The sequence below is a fragment of the Mustela putorius genome, unplaced genomic scaffold (genome assembly GCF_011764305.1).
Source record: "Mustela putorius furo isolate JIRA1106 unplaced genomic scaffold, ASM1176430v1.1 tig00000083_pilon_pilon_pilon, whole genome shotgun sequence".
NCBI lineage: Eukaryota > Metazoa > Chordata > Mammalia > Carnivora > Mustelidae > Mustela > Mustela putorius.
This window is the reverse complement of record NW_025421273.1, coordinates 3,411,984-3,438,097: the sequence shown is the minus strand read 5'-3', so window position 1 is coordinate 3,438,097 and position 26,114 is coordinate 3,411,984.

The window sequence follows — 26,114 nt, the reverse complement described above, 5'->3', positions numbered from 1 at the left end:
TAGCAATGCCACTTCTGGGAATATATCCAAAGGAAATAAAAACATCAACTTGAAAAGATATTTGTACCTCCATGTCCATAGCAGCATCATTTATTAATGTCAAGACATGGGAATAACCCAAGTGGCCATCAGTGGATGATGGATAAAGAACTTGTGAGATACACACACACACACACACACACACAGGAATATTACATAAAAAACTGAGAAAATACTACTATTTGTGAAAAGATGGATGGAACTTGAAAGCATTGTGCTATGTGAAGTAAGTCAGAAACAGAAAGACAAATACTGTCTGATCTCATTTATATGTGGGATCTAAAAATAAATAAACAAAAACAACCCATAGGAAAAGACCAGACATGGGTTAACCAGAGACAGAATTTTGAGGGATGGACAATTGGAGGAAGATAGATGAATGTACAAATTTCCAGTTATAAGATAAATAAGTGCTAGGGATATAAAGCACAACATGATAACTATAGTTAACACTAACCTTATGATACATAGGAAAACTTTTAAGAGAGTAAATTCCATTTTTTTCTTTTTTTCTCTAATATTCTTTGTTTTATTTTTATTTTATCAATATGAGATAATGGATGTTAGCTGAAATTACTGGAATAATCATCTCATAATATATATCAATAATATAATGAATAATAATATGATAATGAAATAATCATTTCATAATTATGTTAATTATATTACATAATATATTAATCAAATTATTTATAATATATGAATAATATAAAGTTTCAAATTATGTAAATACATGAATATATATTGTAATTATATAATATAATATAATATAATATAAAAGAATAATACTATATACTATAATGCAGTGTTATATAGTATAGTATATTAATATGTATTAATTAATGATATTGATATATTATAATGGATATTAATCAAACCATCATTCTGTATACCTCAAACTTATGCAGTGATATATGTCAATTATTTCTCAATAAAACTGGGAGAAATTATTTTTATACTATAAATACATCAACTAGTGAAATACGTTTGCTTTAAAATTTTTTTCAAAAACTTTTATTATGAAATAACACATACAAAAACCATAAAATATAGCAAGCATATTTGTACTTAAAATCCAGTTTAATAAAATCAAATCAAATTTATTTTTAAATTAAAAACAATATTCACACCAGACAATTTAGAGAAAGAAAATCCAGTATACAAAGTTCATTAGCTTCTCTTACTCAAATTATACCCTCAGAACAAGTTGAGAAAAAGAGAGACCCCAGGAAAAAGGTGACATACATTAAATTAATCCACTTTTGCATCCCTAAATCTAAGTTGCAAGGCTACACCAAACCAAAGACAGGGATCTAATTGCTCACTTTCATTGAGCCAGACAGAATGAATCTGCCACTGTTTTCTGGGATATTTGGTCACCCAAGGAAAAGAATTGCAAGGAATGCTGACTGTACACACATACAGATTATCTTTAAAACTGGAGAATACTCTTATATTATTAGAATGTGCAAAGAAAAGGCAATCTGGGGCGTCTTGGTGGCTCAGCCAGTTAAGAATCTACACTTGATTTCAGTCCGATCATGTTTTCAGGGTGGGGAGATCCAGCCGCTCCTCAGGCTCTACACTGGGCATGGAGCCTGCTTAAGATTCTCTTTCTCCCTCTTCTACTGCCCCTCTCTGCCACTCTCTTTCTAAAGTAAAGCAATTGTGTGTATTCACATCGCACAATTCCCAGTGTCTGCACTGAAGCTTCTCTGCTTTGTGTGGTGCATTCTAGAAAAAGCAAAACTGTAGACACAGTAAAAAATAAATAAATAAATAAATAAATAAATAAATAATTTTTGAAAATCAGTGTTTGCCAGGGATTCAGGTTCGTGAGAGGGAGGGAGGGATGGCTAGATGAGGCATAGAATATTTAGAGCAGGAAATTATTCTGTAGGATACTGAAATGGTAGTCACATGCCATTATATAATTTCAAATTTGTACAGAATGTACAACATGCATCCCCAACATACATCCCCAATGTAAACTATGAACTATAGTTGATAATATTGTATCTATGTTGACTCATCAATTGGAACAAATGTGACACACTAGTGCAATACAGTAATAACCCAGAAGGAATGGGAGAGGGAAAAGTTTGAGGAGTTATATCTGAAGTCTTTACATCACGCTCAATTTGTTCAATATTTTAGCAAACATAAAATTACTTTAAAAAATCTCTTTTAAAGTTTGTATGTCATAGTAACTGGTCTGGGTTTCTACAGAGCGCTGCTTGGAGGCAGCAGGACTAAAAAGTTAAAACCAAATGAAGAGTGGAAAATTCAAAGATCTCTGCATCTTGTATATGCAGATGAAAACTTCTGGAGTTGATATCACTGTGTGGATAATGCCACTTTTAACCAACATAGACCAACATCTAAGAGTTGTGAGGTTCTCCCCCACCCATTAACCCTCGTGCAACCTTGCCTTCTTACCGGGCACACCTGAACCCCAGGAATACCTAGGACTTCACCTTTTTACAGGATTACCTAGGACTCCACCTGCAGAGAGCAGATTATAGCAAGAATGACTGCGATGAACTTTATTGTATGTTTGGAAAGTAAGGGGACTTAAAAATGAAAATTTGTTTTTAATAACAAAAAAATAAGGGGCTTCTGAACTTGAGCCCTGGGATTCTTATCTCATTTCAAGCTTTTATCAAAATATATGAAATCAAACTATTTCTATCCTCAATCACAGCAAGTTGTGCTTAACAGCCAATTAACTATAATTTGAATGTACACCAGCACTTCTTCGAATTCGGAGGATGGAAGACAGGTGCAGCAGGAGAGTCAGTGGACTTCGACCAAGAAAATTGTCATTATGCCAAAGGTAGAAAACCACTCTTATATATGTGGCAGTATGCATTAAAGCAACATGCATTCATCTTTTGTATTACCTGTGCAAATATGTGTGTGTGTAAAATTTCTGGCTCCGACAAGCCTCTCAAGGCTTGTCATTCAATTAAGTTCAATCCTGGTTTTCTCATGATTACTTAATCATGTGCAACATGTTCATCATTCTATTTGTTTGCATAGTCTACTCCTTTTCACCTGCTAACTCTTTTTCATTCATTACTTTGCATTTTCAATGGCACCTCTTTTATGAATGCTATAATATTGTCCCTCATTCACCAAGGAGACCTAATTCCAACTTTGAGATTCCTCAACATTTTGTTGGTACGTCTGTTGATGAGTAATAATCACAAAGCTTTTAGTATCTATTCAGTATGTCCAACCTAGATCCCATTTTTATTGAAAAAGAGAGGGCAAGGTGAGATAACAGCACCATCAACTGTCAATATTGTTGCTGTTATTAAAAATTACTAAATGTTTAACATCTACCATCATTCTTCATGTCTTTCGAAGTTTCATGTTATCTAATTCTTGAAACAAGTTATGAAGTAAATTCTACCCTGACCAGGAAGGGTCTGAAATCTCTGTTTTTCAGAAACATGCATATACCATTTCAGAAACATGTATATACCATTAAATTCATTAGGTCTAGGAAGTACCTAAGACAAAGATAAATAAAAATGTCATTTGCTAATATATCCCAATTATTTTATTAATGTCTTCAGGAATAAATATAATAATGCAAATATATAGGCCTCATTGTTTATGTCATTTAAATAAAATGCCATATTGATATTTGTATAATGTACTGAAAATATTGACAGTCTTCATTAAATTTATTTTTTTCTAACACCTGAAATTATAGTGCTAGAAAATCATTTCACCTTTGTTTTCTATATAAGTAAATGTAAGTTATGAGGTATGAACTAAATTGCATAAAAATACAGGTGCTTTCAAAATGAAAGTAGTTTTCTTCTTTCTATTCATTAACTGAAAATAAGAATATGGAAAACAAGTATCAATGGCTAAGTGTAATCAAATATGAGGGAAAATAGAACTAGTCTATAGCTCTAATTTCAGATCCACTGATTTCTCTTGGAAAAAGCAAATATTATATTACAAATATGTTTTCTGTTTTTATAATACAATATTATTATTATAATATTGTCAGTTCAATATGGTTTTTGACATATTTGAAACTACATCAAAAATGAAAGTTCTTAAACCTCAAGATTTAAGAAGGGGAAACAATTTTAATATCCCTTTATAATAAAAGAGAAAAATATATTAATTAGATGAACTTAAATCTAAAGAACATTTTGTTATTTGCTGAGAGATATTCTGGGGTAATAACATAGAACCCAGTTCTAAGGATTCCAATGAAGTCTTGTGTTTTCCTGTAGGAAGAATTTATATGTGCAAAAACACACAAGCACAGACATACATATGCAAATATATCCCAGAGAAACGCCATAGGTGGTAACTTTTAAAGCTCATTTAATTACGAAATAGAAATACTGGAAAAACAACTTTGTTGTGTTGTGCTAAGATCAGGATATAGGTACTACAGATAATTTCTCTATATATAGATGTGTGTGGTGACTTTAGACTGACATTTTTATTTACCTTCTGAGAAAGATGCTACATAAGAGATATTTTCCTAGATGTGAGTCAAGACCACTTTTGCTGGGTGCATCTAGCTATAGCTTGGTTTACTAACAAAAGTGAGACAAAACTGAGTTTGTTTGTTTGTTTGTTTATTTTCCTCTCCAAATCTTCAAGAGTCTGATTCAGGTGTCCTTCTGGATGGTCTGTAAGAAGAGAACCAATCACTGACACATATATAATTACTGAAAAAATACCATTTTTTCTATCGATGGAACACAACTATTATGTGAAATTCTGCCAAAAACCATTCCCATGCAACTGGCTAGAAAATTTCCTTCTTTATTCAACTAGCAATTCTTTCTACATGGACGTCATGGAAGAACCAATTCTATTCATGATGTAAACAAGTTCTTTCTCTCTTTCTTTTTTTCTTAACAGTTCCTTAGTTTGAGAAGGATAAATATTTAAGGGGGAAAAATGTAGTGAACCAGCTCAGTGAAAGAAACAAGACAGGTTTATGGACATAGTATACAATTATATTTATGTAGATTTGGAAGGAAACTCAATCAGGAGGGACCCTTCTTTTTTGGTTTATTTTCATTATGACCTGCCTGGTTTTGGAAGTCCTAAAAGTTCCAATGCCTGTCACAATTTATTTTTATAATATACAATTATATTATTTTGCTTAATCTTATTTGTATGAAGGTGCTCTTAATCCATTGTTCAAAATTAAAAAAAAAATTAAAATGTAGAAAAATTAAAATGTAGAAAATGCAGTATGATGTAGACTGTGGATGCAAAATCATATTATGTATAATTTTATATTCAGATCTTCTTAATAATATCTTCATCAGCTCTCTGATAACAAATATTATTGAGAAACATTATTTTAATGGCATAGCAAAAATTATAATGATGATAATAATAACCAGCATTTAATAATAATAAAAACTTATTTGTTGCCACGCTTGGACCTAAGTATTTTATATTTTATATAGTCTGTTCCCATATAAAAGTTTGTTTGTATTTTAATTGAAGCATTGCATAACTGTTGGGAGTTTTGATCACTTGAGCCAGACAGCTAGAATTTATGTCCTAGAACTTCCAAAGAGGTTAATTTACCTGTTTGGAATTCAGTTTTCTCAGATTAGATAGAGATTAGACAGAGAAGTGTTGTTGTGAGTATTAAGTAAGTCAACATATTTAAATCTCTTAGAAGAGTACCAAGGACATAGTAATTACTCACTAAAAGTAATTGTGATTCTTTTTTTTTTTGTCATAATAAATAAAGCACACTAGTGCTCAATGAAGAATTTTAGTACACATTTTATAAATACTTTAAACAAAGTACTGAAAGTGAAATCACTGGAACATACATTTTAAACATTCGCATGACTTTTGATTTATACTGTTAAAATTCTTCCCCAAATTTCTGTCTAATAATTTCCATTCAGTGTAGAGAAATCATATTGGCGTTTTCTTTTGTCAGAATCATTGGATTCTATGTAATTTCAAATTCAAAAACCAATATTTTAAAAATAGTCTATTGGCAATTTTATATTCTGCTTATTTTTCTAGTGAAGGCCTAGTGATTTGGCCATCAATTTGAATAAATATTTCATCTTCAGGCCATTATACTTTGTTGGTTTATTATAATATTTTTCACATTGTATTTTGACTTATATTAATGTCGTGTGTGTAGAATGACTAACAGAAAGTTTTGGGGTATTTTGTAGTCAAATTGATTAACATTAACATTATGATTTTTAAAATTCTGTTCCTAGAAATGAAATTATAACACATTCCATATAAATATGGTTAGATTATATATATATGTGTATATATATATCATATTGTACATATTAGATGTATATATAATATTTATCGCATGATATATATCATATATCTCACATATATATATCACATATATATCGTGTATATATATATATAACATGAAAATGCAATATACTTATGTAGTGTGTGTGTGTGACTATCTCAAAAATATCATTTAGAGTGCTATATTCTCTTCAATATTCTGCAATATTCAGTAGCAACACAGTATAGATAAAAATAAGCTCCAAAATTATATCTCACATATAAAACAGCAAAATATAGAAAAATCTCACTTTAACATATTCCAATCAAAACAGGAGCCTATAAAACATTCTTATAAAAAAAAAGAGAGCAGATTATTTCTGAAAGCATTATAATTTTCGAGTTTTTTTGTGCCTGAACCTATTTAGATTAATCCAGTAAGAATTACAGTTTTGTTAAAGTGCAGGCTTTCTTATGTGAGTCAATTGTTGCCTTTGTGTTGGTCAAATTCTGTAGATTATTTCCTCTGGATTAAAGAGATGTACTAACATGAGTGAATTAAATACTTGGATATAAAGGATCATTGTATGCTAAAAAACAATAAATATAGTGCATTTTTTGGTATATCTAAATTTTGCCTTGTAAACATAACAAGGAAACAAAGAAATAAAATGTTCTTGTTTTTCATGGAGCACAAGAACAATTTAGCTGGGCCAAAGCACTGTTTCTCTGCCTCTGTAAACCTATTAGATGCTTCATTCAAGTGCATAATTATTATTTATTAAAACTTAGGCATCAAGAATAGTTCTACTTAGTTTAGTTGACCAATTTAAGTTGTTTGTTTTGTTTCTTGCTCCTTTTCTTACTGATGTATACTTGACATAATATATTAATTTCAGGTGTACACCGCAGTGATTTCACCACTCTATTCATTTTGCTATCTCACCATAGATGGACCTAGGGGATATTATGCTAAGTGAAAGAAGTCAGACAGACAAATACCATATGATTTTACTTCTACACAGAATCTAAAATAAAGATTAAACTGGCGGGTTTTGCTCTTGTTTTTGCTGTTGTCTTTTGTTTGTTTTTCACCAAAGAATTAAGCCATCACCTTGACTTAGGTAAAGTAAATGCCTCCTATTAGATGGAAACATCTGCTACAATGCCCATGCTGGAGTTCAGACCTTATTCAACAGTGTTTGAAATCTTAAAACTTTTCTCTCTTTTTCTTAAAACTGCAAAACCAGAAGACACCGGCCTGATATCTTAGTAATGTGTCAGTGAGAAATTATATCAAACCTCACCCATGACATATTTGCTACCTCAAAAGGATGCTAATATTGGAAAGTTAAGGCACTATAAACAGTTCCCAGTGAACTGTTATATCAACCAGAGTGCAGATATTTGGCACTGACATTTCATTGGCTCCTTAAATTATATCAAGAGACTGCTAACCATTCTGCATATCAAGAAGCAGAAAAATTTGAAAAAAGTTATTGTATGACAGCTTTGTATTGGACTATAAAGCAAAAATACAATCCATGATAGAGGAGAAGTCTTTTAAATATACACCACAGGTCTTGGGAATCTTTGCATTAAAAAAGTCAATATTAAATACTACATGAAAAATAAGAACTTGAGGGCATTGGAAATTGTAGGTATCTCTGATGTTTAATTTTAAATCCTAAATGAAAAGTTCAATTGCTTAAAATATTTTGTTATTTTTCTGAATAAATAATGAGTATGGATATATCATAACTAAGAATTATACACATTGTTCATATTTGATATTTTAATATTACATGCTTATAATTTCTAAAGATATATTTTGACTCTTAAAACAAACTCACATTAGGGGAATTATTTTTTCTTATTCATGAATCATGCCTTAATCTGTTATAGATATTTAGAAAAAAGAAAGAAAAGGAATAGAAAATGATAACTCAGTAGAAAATAAAATGTCTCTGTTAAGCATATTCCCCAACAATTTTTTCATTTTCCTCAAATTAGTGATATGTAGAAATATTATTAGGGGGATGACATTTCTGCATCAATAGAGATTATAACTCAATGCCTATAAAAGCATATCTTCAAGTTATCTATCCCACCATGAGCAAGGGGCTCTATGCTATTTCATAGGTGCTACATATCATGTCACTTTTTTTTTTGAGTAATAAAATATTTCCTGTTTAAAAAAAGAACCCATAACCAAATTAAAAATGCCTGGAAATGAAATCATTCATAATATATTTTGAAGTCAGTATGTCGTAATGAACTGATGTATTCTTTGGTCAGACTCTGCATTTCATAGAAACGAGATTTTTTGAAAAAGATGTAAATGTAGATCAACTTCTAAACACGCCCTCTGCCAAATACTCTGCATGATTATATTCAGCTATTTGTACATTTGGTTGATAATATTTGAAAACCTGTTGCATACCAGGCATGTATTATAAAATGAAATAATACACTTTCACATGCGATGATATACTATAACTTTATAGATGACTCTGATCTTTACTTGGTAATACATAGATATCACTCTTACTCCAACTCCTACAACTTAAATCATAAGCACTCACTTAACTACTTTGCTAAGGAATTTTATCAATTTCAACTTTTCTTTCATTACTACCCAAAACTAATCAACTAACTTAAATATATTAAGCATATTAAAATATATTAAATACATATTTTTAAGAAAGAGTCTCATTTACACCTAACGCACTAACACTCCTTAAGGTTATAGTTTGAAACAGTAAGTATAATAAACACAATGATTATAATGTAAATGACTTTTACAATAGGAAATAGTGAGAGGCAGTGCCTGGGTGGCTCAGTCAGTTAAGTACCTAACTCTTAATTTCAGCTCAGGTCATGATCTCAGGGTCTTGAGATCAAGCCCCACATCTGGCTCCAGGCTCCCGGGGAGACTCTGATTGAGATTCTCTCTCCTTCTCCCTCTACCCTTCCCTCCCATTCTCTCTCTCTCAAATAGTAAATAAATACATCATTTTAAAAAAGGAATAGTGAGAGACGGGCCAGTGGTGTATGCCTTTTATTTGACAGAGAAAGAGAGCGAGAGAGGGAACACAAATAGGGCAATGAGGGAGGGAGAAGCAGGCTTCTCGCCAAGCATGGAGCCCAGTGTTGGGCTCAATCCCAAGAGCCAAAGGCAGACCCTTAATGACTGAGCCACCCAGGTACCCCTATTATTGAGAACTGTTGTGAACACTGCCTACTTTTTCATCCTCAAATTAAAAAGTCAGAATTAGAACTATGAAATATATAAAATAAAGCAGCAAAAGCTTAATAGAATTTTCAAGTATTATGGCTTCAAAAATGGGTAAATAATGTACAACTCCAGGAGTGAACTCTTAGGTAAACTGTTGACTTCAGTGATAATGATGTGTCAGTTTAAGTTCATCAGTTGTGACAAATGTCCCATTCTGGAGATTGAGGCTGATAATGGGAGAGGTTAGACAGGTGTGTGGGCACCAGGTATATTAGAAATATCTTTATCTTCTCCATTTCTCTGTGAACCTAAAACCCTAAATAAGTAGTATTTTTTTAATGGATAAATATAATGTAACAATAGCTTTGTGAAAATGAAATCATCTTATTTTCTCTCTTCATTGAGATTTCTATTTACATTCAGTATAAAATTATTTTAATCAAAATTTTCACAAAGTTTGCTAATATCTCAGGATTATTTCCATAGGTAATTATGTATGTTTAACAAAATCAACCTAAGAAAATGCAGATTTCATAACCTACTGTATATTCTTTATTCATGAATCACTAAAATATGTAAATACAAACTGATACCCAACACAGTAATAGGTAGTGATTTTGTCTTTGAATAGAATACTGTTTCTGTCTTAAAAATAAAAATAATGTGAAAAATTACCAGAAAGCTCATATATGACATGGAACTTCAATTCCTTTACATTGAAATATGACATTGCTGAATAAACCAAAAAACCTGTCAGTTGCCTTTCTTTGAAATATAGATTGCATAAGGAAATGAAAGCATCACTTACACTGAATAAAATTTCTGTCCAAAATTCTCTGAGGCAGAGAGATGTAATTCCACTCAGTCCATGAATTATGATATGGGAGGGGGCAAGGAAATGATGGGAAATCTGAGATCAATCTTCAGGAAGATAAAATTGAACAGAATCTGTTAATAAACAAAATTAACTACTTTGCTTTCTAGTATGTATTCCCAATCATGTCATTGTAGAATTGCATTTTATCTTTGTTCCACAGAACTTCAGAAAGTGGCTCAGTGTTTTTCAACACTCCACTATGACATGATAAAATTTAAATAATCACAAAAAGTTTATTCAAATTTCCATCACATGAATATGAGGCAGGCAGGGTAGGTTCAATTAGCCTTATTTTACTGATGATGCAACCAAGAAATAAGAAGTTTAAATACCTCAGTGTAAGCTGCATGGCAGGGAAGTGAAGTGCTAAGGCTAGAGACTCAGTATTTATTCTATGATCTTTAAAATGCCCCTTTAATTCTAAATTTTATAAAGGCAACTGACATTTACAGAGGACTTAATGACAATCCTCAAAGTGCACTAGGTTGCTTGCATTTGCTAAGCTATTTCTATTTCACAAATGTCTTGTGTTCATGAGAAGACTGAGGGCAGCTACTAATGCTAGTTGGTGCTAAATTTAATGTGCTGGTAGTGTTTAATGGGCAGTTGGAACAAACATTCTTAACAAGGTCAAAACATTCTAAAAAAAAAAAAGCATAAATTCTAAGAAGAAAAAAATTGAATATGCCAATAATCTTAATATAAAAATAAATAGTAATACAAAGTTAAGGCAATAAAGTATAGATTCCAAAAAAAAAAAAACCTTTTAATTCATGTTGTGAGGTATAAACACGTTTGGTTTCAGTTTCTCTTTCCTTTCCATCCTACCTACCTTTTCCTGATTTTCTCTTCATGACGGATTAGCCTTTCTAACACTACAATAGCTGAGCACACAGATTGTTATCCCAAATGAGTTGCTTACTCCAAGTAGGAATTTAATAATAAAGGAGTAAAATGAGGTTTTGAAAATAGTAAGCATTATTGAACTCAAAATTTAATTGATGAAGTTATTATTTTTTTAAAGATTTTATTTATTTGTTTGACAGAGATACCACAAGAAAGGGAACAGAGCAGGGGAGCAGCAGGAGGGAGAGAAGCAGACCCCCAGCCGAGCAGGGAACCCAATATGGGGCTCGATTCCAGGACCCTGAGATCATGACCAAAGCCAAAGGCAGACACTTAACGACTGAGCCACCCAGGGGCCCCTTGATTAATTTATCAAATAGCTTTTTATTCAAACCATTATGCTCAACACTACAGGAGTGCATAATACATGGTAATATGTGGGATTTTCCTCTAACAGAGTCTCTTAAATATAAATGTAAGTGTAATTGTTAGTTTTCACTTCTAAATTTATTCTGTGATTATTTCCCTATTCCATCCTGATTTTTTTTTATTTCCCTTATTTCTTTCTATAATCTTTTAGTGATTTCCTTTTATGATGTTCTGTCAAAGATAATGTATCAAAACACACATCAAGGCAGGTGCTGGGATCCACTCTTCTTGCTGTCTGTCAAGACAAACTTCATATCTAAGTTCCTTTTGCTTATTAAAACTGCCACCTACTAACATGGAGTGGCCAACCCTTTTCCCTGGCCTCTCCCTGCCCTCTGAGTATGGGGGTCAAATTCATATTATACCTTCAGCACCTGTAGTGTGTGCACACCAACAATTGGTGATCCATCCAGGAGACTTGGGAAAGGAGCATCTGTGGAGGAAATTCTGAGCTGGCCATCAGCTTCTGTGTGGGGAAGGGTGGCCCACATGTTAGATGCTTGTGGAAGACTGTGACTATAGGGATGCTCCAAAAAATATCAGTCTTCTAATATGCTTTTTGGAGGATTTGCACCTAGCACACCCGCAAGAAGGAGAACTCATGGTTGCTACCATGGGCTGGTCTCTACTGTGGACAATTCTGCTGGCCACCAATACCCAAGTACAGGTTGATGCATGGAGTAGAAAATTAAAAAGATGAACTGAGATTAGAGAAGAATGAATGGGTGTCCGTTAACCTGCAGGCCTCAGGGCTGGCACACAAGGTGGGAGAACAGGTTAAAAATTAGGGACCTTAGCATACTGATTTGCAAAGTTAGGAAGGCAAAAACCATGGCAGATCAAGGTCCAAGTACTTGTGACTCAGCCTAACGGGGACACTAAGATTTGAAATCCCTGGGAGAGTGATAAGTATGAAAAGGAGGAAGTCATGGAGATTAACAGTGACATAAACAAAACGTCCCATACTAACTGTCCCTAATGCAAAGGAAGACGAAAGTAGAGCAACAACAACTCCAGCAGGACAGCCCCCAGTTCTGGAAATAACCCTACTAAGAGAATTACTCCCATTAAGGTTACTGACATAGATGCTAAATTACACCAAAAGGCCAAAAGGGGGAGTGTCTAGGCTAGGTTAGTACAACTATGGGATACAGGAGGTGATGCATTTCTCTGACTAGGAGGAAGGAAAAAAAAAAAAAAAGGAACATCACCACCAAACACCCTGCCATTCAGCAGTGCCTACATGATGCTCAAGAAGTTCAAGGTACTCACTCCCTTATATACTGGATCATTCTATCCTACAGGAAACCTTTATCTAATGAGGAGATCTCTCTAGGGTATAGGATCCTGACATTCTAAAAGGGAGATGCATCAAGTTCCTAGGGAACTGGGAATGAGATAGATCATCCACACTCTTGACTTTGAAGGCCCTGATCAGGCCACATTCAGTGCAGGAATGAACACTAAGAAACTCTGTTTTACCCTTAACACCTGGTAGGAAAACACTGATATCCATGCTGAACCTAGTTTTGAGACAGGATATTTATGATATTAGGAAATCCATTGATCTGGAGGAAGCTGACAAATCCCAGGAACAACTAAGAGCTGTGGGAAAACCTGGAGATAAAAGGGAATCTTGGAAAGCCAAAAGGTGATCTCCACAGGGTGTGAAGGGTCCAGTAAAAATAACCTGGAAGCAAATGTGTTATGACCCCAATGCTACAGAATCCAGGCTGAAGGGGAGATAGAAGGACTACCCAATACTGCATTGGTTAGTAGAAATCCTTAAAACATGAATAACAGTTCAGACCTGCCTCATCTGCCTCTACCCTCTCTCAGGCCTCACTTGCTCCAACAGAGGTATCAGGGATACAGTCCTATAGAGGTGGCTGTTTCTCATATCTCAGCTATAGGATGCAGGCGAAATATCATCTCCAGGTGAGGGCCACTGAGAGGACTGGAAGCATCATGTTGAGCTCACTATTTGTTGTTCCCCTGAAAACAAGCAAGGTTACAGCTCTGGTAGACAATGGAAATGAATGTACTCTAATACATGGTAATCTTCAGAAGTTTCCAGGCACTCTCAGTGCCATCTATGGTATGGAAGACAGTTATGTTTAGGCGGTTTCTTTTGACCTTGCATATTGGGCATTCTCTACACTTACCTCAACCTGCCCCTTCTGGAGCATGAGGTTTTATCTCTCCAATACCAAAGAACATATCAGGCATTGATATCTTATAAGGTCAAACTCTGAAAGCTTTTCTCAGTGAAATTCACCTCCATGTTAGAAGAGAAATACCAACTGGGAATTTATAATCCTGTCCCCCTGGGAAGAATGATCATTCTTAGCCAGCAGCATGCCTGAGGGGCATAATGAGAAATTATCCAAGAACTCTACCCTGTAGATGTGTATGCCCTTCCCATAGTGCTTTCAATATCCAACATGGTCTGAGTAAAGTAACAAAGTCAGATGGCTCACGAGAGAAGATAGTGGGTTATCAGGAACTAAATAAGGTATTATCCCCCATTGATGAAATTATTTCCAACATTGCCACCATCTTAGATATCTTCTCTGTGGTCCTAGGTATATGCAATGTTTTTTTTTTTTTTTTTTCAGTATATTTCTTGTCATTGAATCACAAAGTTTATTTGCCTTCACATGGGAGGAACAACAATGCACCCTTCAAGTTCTCCCCTAAGATTACCTGCACAGCCTTACCATATGTCATGGATGATAGCCCAGATTTGCCCCTGTTTTCCTTTCCAGCACTAGTAAAAGGGACAAATTATCCTGATGATATAATGCTAACATATAAAATTTGCTTCTTCTGCAGGAAATGTTACAGGCTTGGCTGAAGCATCTGGAAAGGAGAGCAAAAACCCCAAGGAAAATTTAAGACCTAGGCACCCTTGTAAGGTTTTGGAAAGTCATCCTGTTGGGTAAAGCCCATATGTCCCAGGCACTATGATGGCTAAGATGCAAGCTTGACCATCCCCTAAAAATATGAGAGAGATGCAACTTTTGTAGGGATTTGAGAGTTTTGGAGGTCTTTTGCTCTTCATCTGGAATAGTGCCTCCTTTCCTTATAACACCTGGTAATAAAAGGATACATATGAGAATGGGGGTCAGATAAACAAGTCTCTGAGAAGGCAAAAATTCTAGCATAATAGATTAAAGTTCTGGGCATCTGCCAAATAGGGCACCATTTGAGTCAGATGTGTCTATGACTCCAGAATATGTGGTTTGGATCAGATGGCAGATCTTCTTCCTTCTGACAGAAGGAGAGTCTCAATTTGGAAGGGGGCAAAAAACTGATATACTCCCATAGAGCAATAGCTCCTGGCAATGTATGCAGCACTCCTCTAGGGAAAGCTTCTCACTAAGGAGCAATGTATTATGGTAAGAACCTCCCTGACTATCAAAGGATGGGTTGATGCTGTTTCATCAAGCCACCTCTGTCATGGCTCAAAATTCCATTAAGTTCCATGCTTATTTGCAGCAGAAGATCATCCTGTCTACCAGCTCAATGTTTAGACATATGGATGCTACTAGGTCTTGTGGAGTACAGATTCTCCACGTACCCTTGCCCCTTTTCCTGTGGTGGCCTCTGCATCCTGCAAAGAAGACGATGGGGGAAATTCCCATGGATGCCTATATACAGATAAGTTTAGTAGAGGAAATCTTTCCAAATGAACCATGGTTGCTATTTAGCCCATTGTTAAAACCATCTGGATGAAAGCAGGAAGAAACCGTAGGAGGCAGGAGGCTAAGCTCATAGTCTGGCTAGTAATTACTGGAGGCCTGGACATTATCCCTTTGTACTGATGATTGGGCTGTTCTGAAAGTTATGGCTGTACTGTGGAAGTGGAATGAAGAATGACAATGAATAAGCCTTTAAAGGGTCAGGAGTGTGAAAAGATATTTGGATCCATTTGCAAGAACCTGAGGCAGTCATCATTGTTTTCCAAGTCTCAAGCTCATAAGGCACTGACATGCCCTGGCAATGAAGAGGTTGATGGCTTAGCTAGGGTACAAGCAAATGACCCTTTTGTAAGTATAGCAGATTGGGTGCATAGGAAGAATGGCCACCACAATGTCTGAATGGAATGTCCTATTGCCAAGAATGCTGGGTTGCCCTTGAGGTAGAATGACTTGCTTAATGCAATAACAATAGCATGTCCTGTGTATTCTAAACAGTACTGAAGACAGTTACCAAAGGAATCTGAGGCCATCCACCAAAATTCCAGAGTGGAAAGGATTAGCATATTGATTATATTGGCCTCTTCCCTCTGAATGAGGGTTCTAAACTTGCCTTGGGTTGTGTGGACACTGTACCTGGCCTAATCCAAGGCTTCACTTTCCACTACACAAATCAGGCTGCCACCATTAGGGGATTAGAAAAGCTGAGTACCATGTATTGATAGCCTCATCAATTAGACTGTCATTAGCATGTTGCATTTCAAAAATCAACACATGCAAGACTGAGCAATAGAACAGAACAATGAACGGAGATTCCATCTCCTCTATAATTGACAAGCAACGGGATTGGTAGTAAGAAAAATGGAATATTAATACAACAGATTAAATTATTAATAAGTAAAACCACCTTGGCTGGATTGACTAAAGTACTGTCCCAGATTTTAATATATTTGAATGATCAACCACTTGGCCTGTTGTCCATATGCCAGACTGAGGACATTGCCAAAGCACCCAATACTATAAAGGAATGAGAGTTGTGGGAAACAGCCATTGTCCTGATCACCATTGATTAAGATGTAATGTTGTTGGTTCCCATTACAACTGCGAAATAAATTATCTATTGGAATATGCAATGGGACATCACCCAGGAAGGGAGGGTTACTTCACACCCCTGGATGAAGGGGAACTACTCAGTGTCTACTGGGATCTATTTATCTTGCTTCAGTCTGGACCTGTCAAATGCACAACACATGACATGGAACATGCACCATCAAAAGAGGAGAGAAGATGAGAATCTTCATCTGTCACATCCTACCTCCAGTCCATCTCCTCATGTCTGACAGTGCTGCTTTCCCTGGCCAGCATGCATAGTATCATTTCTAATAGCTGCCAAGGCCAGGTGGACATGTACCTGTTTTCTGGTGGTATGATCACTTGACTGGTGTCTTTGTTTTCTCGGTAGGCCTGGAGGATGTTCTAGTACACATAAAAGCCCTGACTAGATTCACTCAGCAAGCCCTGAATAATAGCCAACAAAGCTGCTCCTTACCGAGCACCAAAATGTCTCTGATAAGAAAACATGTCTTTTAAAATAGAATAGCCCTTGACATCATTATGCTGAAAGGAGGCACCTGTGCCATTATCCAAATAGAATGCTGTGTGTTCATACCTGATGAGTCTGCTAATGTGCCATATTCATTAAGAAATATGAAGACATAAGTAAATACCATGAGTGATTCAACCTACAGATTAGAGGATGCCCCAGCTAAAGGATAGCTGCAAAAGGACCCCCTTTCATACCAGTGTACTACTCAGGGCCCACTGTGGAAGAAGAAGAGGTACATGATATTGTATGAGGGGATAATGAGGGGTGGTGTTGGGGAGGTCATCAAAAAAGTTGTGACAGCCATTTGGCCCATGAGAGGACTCTGGACAATCAGAGGCTGTTTATCCTCTCTCTTGACCTTGGAAATGGGTCACCTGCATGATACCTGTGACTGAACCTAGTTAAGGCTTCTATATAGACTTTATTTGGCAGATGAATTGCCACCCAAGTTAGGCTTCATATGTTCCCTTTGCTTATTAAAACTGCCACCTACCAGGGTGGCTGGGCTAAGCATCTGCCTTAATTTCAGGTCATCATCCTGGACTCCCTGGATTGAGCCCCATATTGGGCTCCCTGCTGAACAAGGAGTCTGCTTCTCCCTCTGCTCACCTTGCTTGTGCTCCCTCTCTCTCTCTGAAATATAAATAAAATCTTAAAAACAAAAACAAAGAACTGCTACCCACCAACCTGTAGTAGCCTGCCTCTTTTTTTTTTTTTTTTTTGGACCCTTCTCAGATTATATCTGAGAAGGTCCTGAGGAGCTTGCAAACTAGCAATTAGTTCAAATGAAATACTTTATAAATAAAGGCGCAGTGTTTTTATTTCTAATTGTATCTCAATCTTGAGGAAACTCTTTTTTAAAAAATTGTTAAAAATATGTCGATTTTTCTTTGATATGAACTGAAGTATTGAAGGAAATTATTTCATATGGGATATAAAATTTTAAATAAATAAAACATGATTATTTAAACTCGGTTATGAGAAATTTATGTTTTTTTAAATATATATAACAAGCAATTTGATTTTGATATATTAAAATGCATTTTAATGTAATTAAAAATGTGTAAGAGTTTTTACAATATCATCTGTTTATGAATAAGAATATATAAATATAGGCATTATTTTAAACATTAATAAAAAAGAAAGGGTATTTCCTAATATCTGTGAAGTAGCATATGGGCATCCAATGCTTGTTTTTATTTTGTTTGGATATCAAAATGTTTGCTTTGTTTTCCTTTTGAATATACGTCTGGACAAGATTTCTCAGAGGTGTATTGCAAGTCTGCACTTCTTGCTATAGAGATAGGGAACCTGAAAGAATCCATAAAAATATGCTTTTTGATAAAACAAAACAACCCTCTTCCTTTTGTTTTGTTTTGTTTTGTTTTGTTTTTGTTTTTTGCTCATTTTCCTACTTATATTCTCGCTAGGACTTGCACCCCCACATTACACATGCCTTGAAGTATGTCCTCCCTGTAAAAGTCAAGGAATTAATGGTTTCTTTCAAGTCTTCCAGCACAATGGATAACATCTAAGCAAGGAGTGGGCAAGAGTGACCAGACAGAGCCATCATGTGTATATTCCAGGCCACCGGCACTAAGCATTCGATGCCAAGCACCCCCTGCTCCAAGGAATCCGTGACTTACAAAGGACACCTGGACCTTTGTCCTTGTTCCAAGTGATTTATGGATGCTTGAGAGAATACATATACCAGACCAAAATCCTCAATAAAAACCCTGACCCTAATCAAAGAGGAGACTCTCTGAGACTCCCAGACACTCAGTCTATACCTGCACTCTCTTTATACCCTCAATAAACTCTGCTCTCACTTCCTGCTGGCTCATGTTTGATTTCTATCTTGCACATAACCAAGGACCCTCTTGGTTAGTCCTGTTAGATGCCCTCTGTGTTCTCAGACCCAGTCTACCTGTATCACTGCTAAATCCTCTTTCTAGAGCCATTCCATTCTTTCACTTCTACTTTGCTACATAATCATGTCATCCAACAAGTTCAAAGTTGATGTACAGAATGAGAGGTATTATATATATGGATATTTGTCTATTTATAACAGAAAAATCTCAGGAAGAAATCCTTGAGATTTTGGAGCAAAGGGGCGCCAGGTGGTTCAGTGGGTTAAGCCTTTGCTTTCGGCTCAGGTCATGATCTCAGGGTCCTGGGATCAAGCCCCACATCGGACTCTCTGCTCAACAGGGAGCCTGCTTCCCCCACCCCTCTACCTGCCTCTTTGCCTACTTATGATCTCTCTCTCTCTGTCAAATAAATAAATAAATAAATTCTTAAAAAAAAAAAAAAAGATTTTGGAGAAAAGCCAAGACTATAAGTACTGTATCCACTCAAAATGTATTGGTGGTTAAAATTCCATAAACCAAAGATTGTATGACACATAGTTCTATCACAGGTTAATTAACAATTCTCCAACTAAACCCAAATATAAAATAAGACATATGGAGGACATAGGAACAAACCTGTGAGATAAATAATAGTTAGAAACAAATACTGAATAGCCTACCTGATCACAGGACGTTGTCACTAAGATCCCTTCTTCTTTGGGTTTATAAAATACAGTTTTGCAAAGAGGAGAGAACTTTCAGTAGTAGCAATTCAAGACACTGGTGTATTCCTTTCAGATTTATTTACTAAAATTTGCTTTTGAAGAAGTGGTTGAATTTCATAGCCATACGTAAAATGGCTGTGTAGTCCATAATGTAGAATCCAAAACCAGTTCATTAAGCTCCAGGGCTCTAGGGAAGGAAGCTTTTCTGGTATTGTGAGGTAGCTCAGCTGGCACCTGGTTCTCTTCAAAGATAGAACTGAGGCCAGGGATTAGAAGGTAGCTTTGGAAAACATGATAGGAGATTAGGTTCTGGTGCCAGCATTTGGTTCTCACAACAGACTATCTGCCTGTCTGAGTCTAGCACTCACTCCAGGATTAGTTTTGCTCCAGGAATTCTTTGTCCCTTCACTTCACTAAATGTGGTCACATCGAGTGATAGGAATTAAAACTGTCACCTATCAGGTGAAACTGTTACTGAACTAACATGAGTTCACTGCCTGGTGAGTCACAGACAGAAATTTTACTATATGGAGTTGTTCACACAAAGTAAACTTAATTTTCAACAAAAATTATGAGGAATAATTCCAATACTGTGACTCCCCAGTCAAACGTAAATGAGGTTTCTTGTTTTTTTTTTTTGTTTTTTTTTTTCTTTGGCTTGTTTGTTTTTAGAGTTAGAATGAGTATTTAGATAGATAAAGGAGCCTTGTTATTATATGTTGAGGTAGCATAAGTTTGCACATACATCTCAAGAAAACATACCTGTACCTATGTTTTGTGTTTGTAAATGAGGCCTGTGCTTCTCCCAGGGTGGAGATTTTAACATTATAGTAAAGTAAGGGTAACCAATGGTCACTCTGTGGGTCACTCCATAGTCCATCTGCACAGGTGAGTGAGTGGGTAGTTTAACTCAGACTGGTCTGGCCTATCTTGCCCAGGTGGAATTCTTTGTCAGGGCCATTGTTATTTCTGGGAGGATAGTTTGGTTTGGTTTCCATCTTGGGATTCTATGCCCATACAGTCTTTTGCCTGAGTCAGAAGATAGGCTGGCAAGAAGAGTGTAAGGAAAAATGTGGGACTAAGGTGGGTGGGCACAAGAGTGTGAGCAGTAAATGTCACGTATTGGGGTATAGCTGGTGACAAAGCTAACTAAAACTTCTACCTCTTAAACTGTAGTACTTGGCACATATCAGAGAGCTTGAGTAATAGAGAAACATGTTAAAGAAAGACAGCAAAATTTCATTATCTTGAAGACAGGTGTCAATCTATCTGACCTCACTACACAAAACATTAACTCAGGCCTGGCTTGTCCCAGTTCTCTTACTGGAGATTAATTAACTCTTTCCACAACTCCCTTCACCAATACATGATTAAAAAAAAAAAAAGATTCTAGCTTTGCCACAAAAATTAACATGCCCTACTTTCTTTGATAGAAGTACACAATTTAGTGAACTTACTACTATCAGTTTCTGCCCTATAGATCTGCCTTATAGTTACTGGGTACACATTCATTAGCAAAAGCATCCTTTGCTTCCGGCATCTTATCTCCACTCCCCTCCCCCAATCTCCATTAAAGCATTTTTTTTTTTTTAAATTTTGAGTTGCCATTCTTGAGGAGGAAGGCATTTTCCCCTGCCCAAGGTTCTTCTAGCTGGGGTAAGAATTAAACTTATATGAGAAAGATTAATATGAGAAAATAAAATTTAGTATAATAGTTACGGGAAATCCACACAAACATGGAATTCTGAAGACAGTCATCATGAGCCTCAAATGACTTCTGAACTAAGGAGAGGAGTAAGGGTCTGAGGATACAAACAAGAGGAAGGCTATTAGCAGGAAAGTGAGAGATGTTTGGAAAACAGAGCTTTCCCTGTTATGTAGATAAGTTTTTTAGGAAAAAGAAATCTCTGTGTCAGTAATTATTCCTGGTACAGTCTCTCCTTTCCAATGTAGATTTAGGTAATTGAGGGGGAGTTAAAGAGATTTGCCTCAATCTGCTAGGTTTTGATCGCTTTCAGCTCAAAAATTCTTTATGCAAAGTTCATCCATTTTAGGGTGTCCTGCCCTTACCTTCTACCCCATGCGCAGGATGTGAAATCAATTAAGTTGGTCACTATATAGATTTGAAGTGAATAGAAAAGAAAATAAAAGAATATAACACACAGTTAGTCTAAGCACTGTTTCCTTTGCTATTCTTATAATTATATGCCTGTATTCTAGGTTCTGGTGTTAAATCGTTTTCTTGATGTTAATATAAGCCAAAAAAAAAAAAAAAAAAAAAAAAAAAGCTTAAAATCACTAATCTGAAATCTAAAAAAAATCTGTCTGCTTTTCTTATTCTCTAAAACATTTGTGATCAGTTTTCAGTGAAAATCCCTCATTCTATTATCCACTCTAATCTCTGCAAAATTCCTCAGTCATCACTGTAGTATTCAGTTCAAGCTGCAATGCTATTATTTTTCTCAGTGAGCCCAGGCTTTCAGTGTGGAAATACACAAAAACCTGTCTTGGTACCTCCTACTACTTAATCACAGTGAATTATTGGGGAGGAAGAATTTCCTCTGCTCTTCAAAGTGCTTCTAGCTAGACTAAGAATCGAATTGACAAGAGAAAATTAACAGGAGAATATCATATTTAATTTTGTACATGTGGGGAATCCATACAGATGTGAAGTTCCAAGAACAGAGAGGTGTTATGATGCTTGTATGGGCTAAGGAGAGAGACATAGTCCAAGGATACAAAGAAGGGAAGATCATCAGCAAGAGGGTGAGAGAGACATTTGGAAAACAAGACTTGCTTTATTACACAGATAAATTTCTTAGTTTAAGAGGAATCTATGATAACAGGAATCTGTGGTTCCTGGCATAGGCAGGAATTTGAGGGAGAGGTAAAGGACTTTTCCTAAATCTGTTGGGTTTTGGAGGTTTTAAAAACAAAACTATCTTTAGGTCAGTTTGGTTCATCTTAGGGCTGCCTGTCCTTTGCCCCTACAAAATAAAAGTCTCACTTCCTTCTCTGAATCACACTTCTTTTCCCTAATTATTACTATTTTTTTCTTTTGAGAAGAATAAGGTGGGAGGGATTATGTACCACTCTCTGTAAGGAATCTCCCCAGTATCTGCTTCACAATATTTCCTGTGGTAATTTCCTAAAGAAATTCCCATATATAAGCATAGTACTAGCTTTTGCTTAAAGCATTTTTTTTTTACACTTCATGTGCATATATTGGTAGCAGATAAGTAAGAGTTATGGTTTAAAATAATCCACCTACCCCACCCTGGGCCCCCCAAGCAGAAATGGCAAGACAAAGGTGTAACAGAAAGGGTTTGGAAGAAACATTTGGGTGTGAAGACATGGTAAAGAAGGCAAATGGAAATACAAGGTGAGATTGTAATGAGAAACTGAAGTGTCCCTGATGAATATGGATGCAAAAATTCTCAATAAAATACTAGCAAACTGAAACCAACAATACATTAAAAAAATCATTTACCATGGTCAAGTAGGATTTATTTCTGGGTTGCTGTGGTGGCTTAATATTTCCAAATCCAACAAGATGATCCATCACATTAATAAAAGAAAGGGTAAAAATGATAGGATCATTTTAATAGATACAAAAAAAAAAAACCCACTTGACACAATATAGCATCCATTTACAATAAAAACTGTTAACAAAATAGGTTTTCAGGGAACATACCTCAACATAACAAAGGTCATATAATAAACATACCTCCACATAATAAAGGCCATAATAAAGGCCATGCCTGTGGATTCCTTGTATGCACAAAATTAAATAGCCATATATTCACAACTAATATCATCCTCAATGGGGAAAAACTGAGAGCTTTTTCTCTAAGGTCAGGAGCAAGACAATCTCACCATTATTATTTAACATAGTACTGGAAGTCCCAACAACAGCAGGCAAATAAAAATAAATAAAAGGCATCCGAATATTCAAGGAAGAAGTACAACTTTCACTCTTTGCAGATGACATGATAATATCCATAGGAAACACAAAAGACTGCACCAAAAAATTGCTGGAACTGATACAGTAAAGTTTCAGAATACAAAATCAGTGTACAGAAATCTGTTGCATTTCTATACATAATGATAAAACAACACAAAGAGAAATCAAGGAATCAATCCCACTTACAATTGCTCCCAAGATAATATGATACCTAGGAAAAACCTAATTAAAGAGGTGACAGACCTGTACTTTGAAAACTATAAAACACTGATAAAAGAGATTAAAGAGGATGCAAAGAAATGCAAATGCATTCAATGCTTAGGGATTAAAAGAATAAATATTGTTAAAATGTCTATATTATCCAAAACAATCTACACATTTAATGCAATCCCCGTTAAAATAACAACAACATTATTCACAGAGCTAGAGCAAACAATCCTAAAATTTGTATAGAGCTGCAAAAGACCCCAAATAGCCAAAGGATTCTTGAAAAAGAAAGGCAAAGCTGAAATTCTAATTGCAGACTTCAAGTTATATCACAAAGCTCTAGTGATCAAGCAGTATGGTACTGGCCCCCAAATGGACATATTTTTAGGTCAGTGGAACAGAATAGAAAACTCAGAAACAGACCCACAACTATATGGTCAACTAAATTTTTATTTATTTATTTATTTTTTAATTTACTTGACAGAGAGAAAGAAACAGACAGAGAAAGAGCAAAAGCAGGGGAAGGGCTGGCAGGGGGAGAGGGATAAACAGGTGCCCCATTGAGCAGGAAGCCTGATATGGAGCTTGATCCCAGGGTTCTGGGATCATAACCTGAGCTGAAGGCGAGCACCCCTAGGATCAACTAATGTTTGACAAAGCAGGAAAGAATATCCCATGAGAAAAAGACAGTTTCTTTAATAAAATGATGTTGGGAAAACTGGACAGCAACATGCCGAAGAATGAAATTGGACCACTTTCTTACACCATACACAAAAATAAACTCAAAATGGATAAAAGATCTAAATGTTAGACAGGAAACCATCAAAATCCTAGAGGATAACACAGGCAGTATAAACTCTTTAACATTTACAATAGAGTGTTCTTTCTAGATAAGTCTCTTGAAGAACAGGAAACAAAAACAAAATAAACTATTGGGACTTTATCAAAATAAAATCTTTTACACAGCAAAGGAAACAATCAATCAACAAAACCAAAAGGCAAGCTTTAGGTTGCCCTAGGGAATGGGAGAAGATATTTGCAAATGACATATCTGATAAAGGTTTAGTATCCAAAATATGTAAAGACCTTATAAAATTCTACACCCCCAAAAAGAATAGTTAAAAAATGGACAGAAGACATGATTAGACATTCTTCTGAAGAAGATATACAGATGGGGGGCACCTGGGTGGCTCAGTGGGTTAAAGCCTCTGCCATTGGCTCAGGTCATGATCCCAGGGTCCTGGGATCGAGCCCCGCATCGGGCTCTCTGCTCAGCAGGAAGTCTGCTTCCTCCTCTCTCTTTCTGCCTGCTTCTCTGCCTACTTGTGATCTCTGTCTGTCAAATAAATAAATAAAATCTTAAAAAAAAATGAAGATATACAGATGGCCAACAGACATATGAAAAGATGTTCAACATCACTTATCATTAGGGAAATTCATATCAAAACTACAATGAGATGTCACCTCACAGCTGTCAGAATGGCTAAAATCAATAATATAAGAAACAATAGATGTTGGCGAGGATGTGAGGAAATGGGAACCCTCTTGCACAATTGATGGGAATGCAAACTGGTGCGACTCTGGAAAACTGTATGTAGTGTCTTCAAAAAATTAAAAAATAGAACTACCCTATGATCCAGCAATTGCGCTACAAGGTATTTGCCCACATAATACAAAAATACTAATTCAGAGAGATAAATGCACACTGACGTTTACATGATTAGACGTTTTTCTGAAACCTAACCCTAACCCTAACCAACTTGTTCCTCAAGTTTTATTACTTGGCATTACTTACGATAATGAAATTATGGAAACAACCTAAATGTCCAACAACTGATGAATGGATTAAGAAGTGGTATACATGTGTACCATGGAATATTACTTACCCATAGGAAGAATGAAATCTTGTTATTTGCAAAGATATGGATGGGGAATCATAATAGAGAATATTGTGCTAAGTGAAATAAATCAGAGAAAGATAAATACTATATGATTTCACTAATATACAGAATTTGAAAAATAAAATAATCATAGGAGGTAAAAAAGGGAGAGAGAGGCAAACCGAGAAACAGACTCTTAACTACAGAGAACAAACTGATGGTTATCAGAGGGGACATTGTGGGGGGAGCAATCAGTAAATTAGGTGATGGGGATTAAGGAGGACACTTGCTATGATGAGCACCAGGTGTTGTATGGAAGTGCTGAATCCCTCTATTGTACACCTGAAACTAATATTACACTGTATGTTAACTGGACTTTAAGTAAAATCTTAAAACAAACAAACAAAAAAAACAACAAAAGAAAATTTATGTGTACTTGGAAAAAAAAAAAATTGAAGTGAAAAAGTACA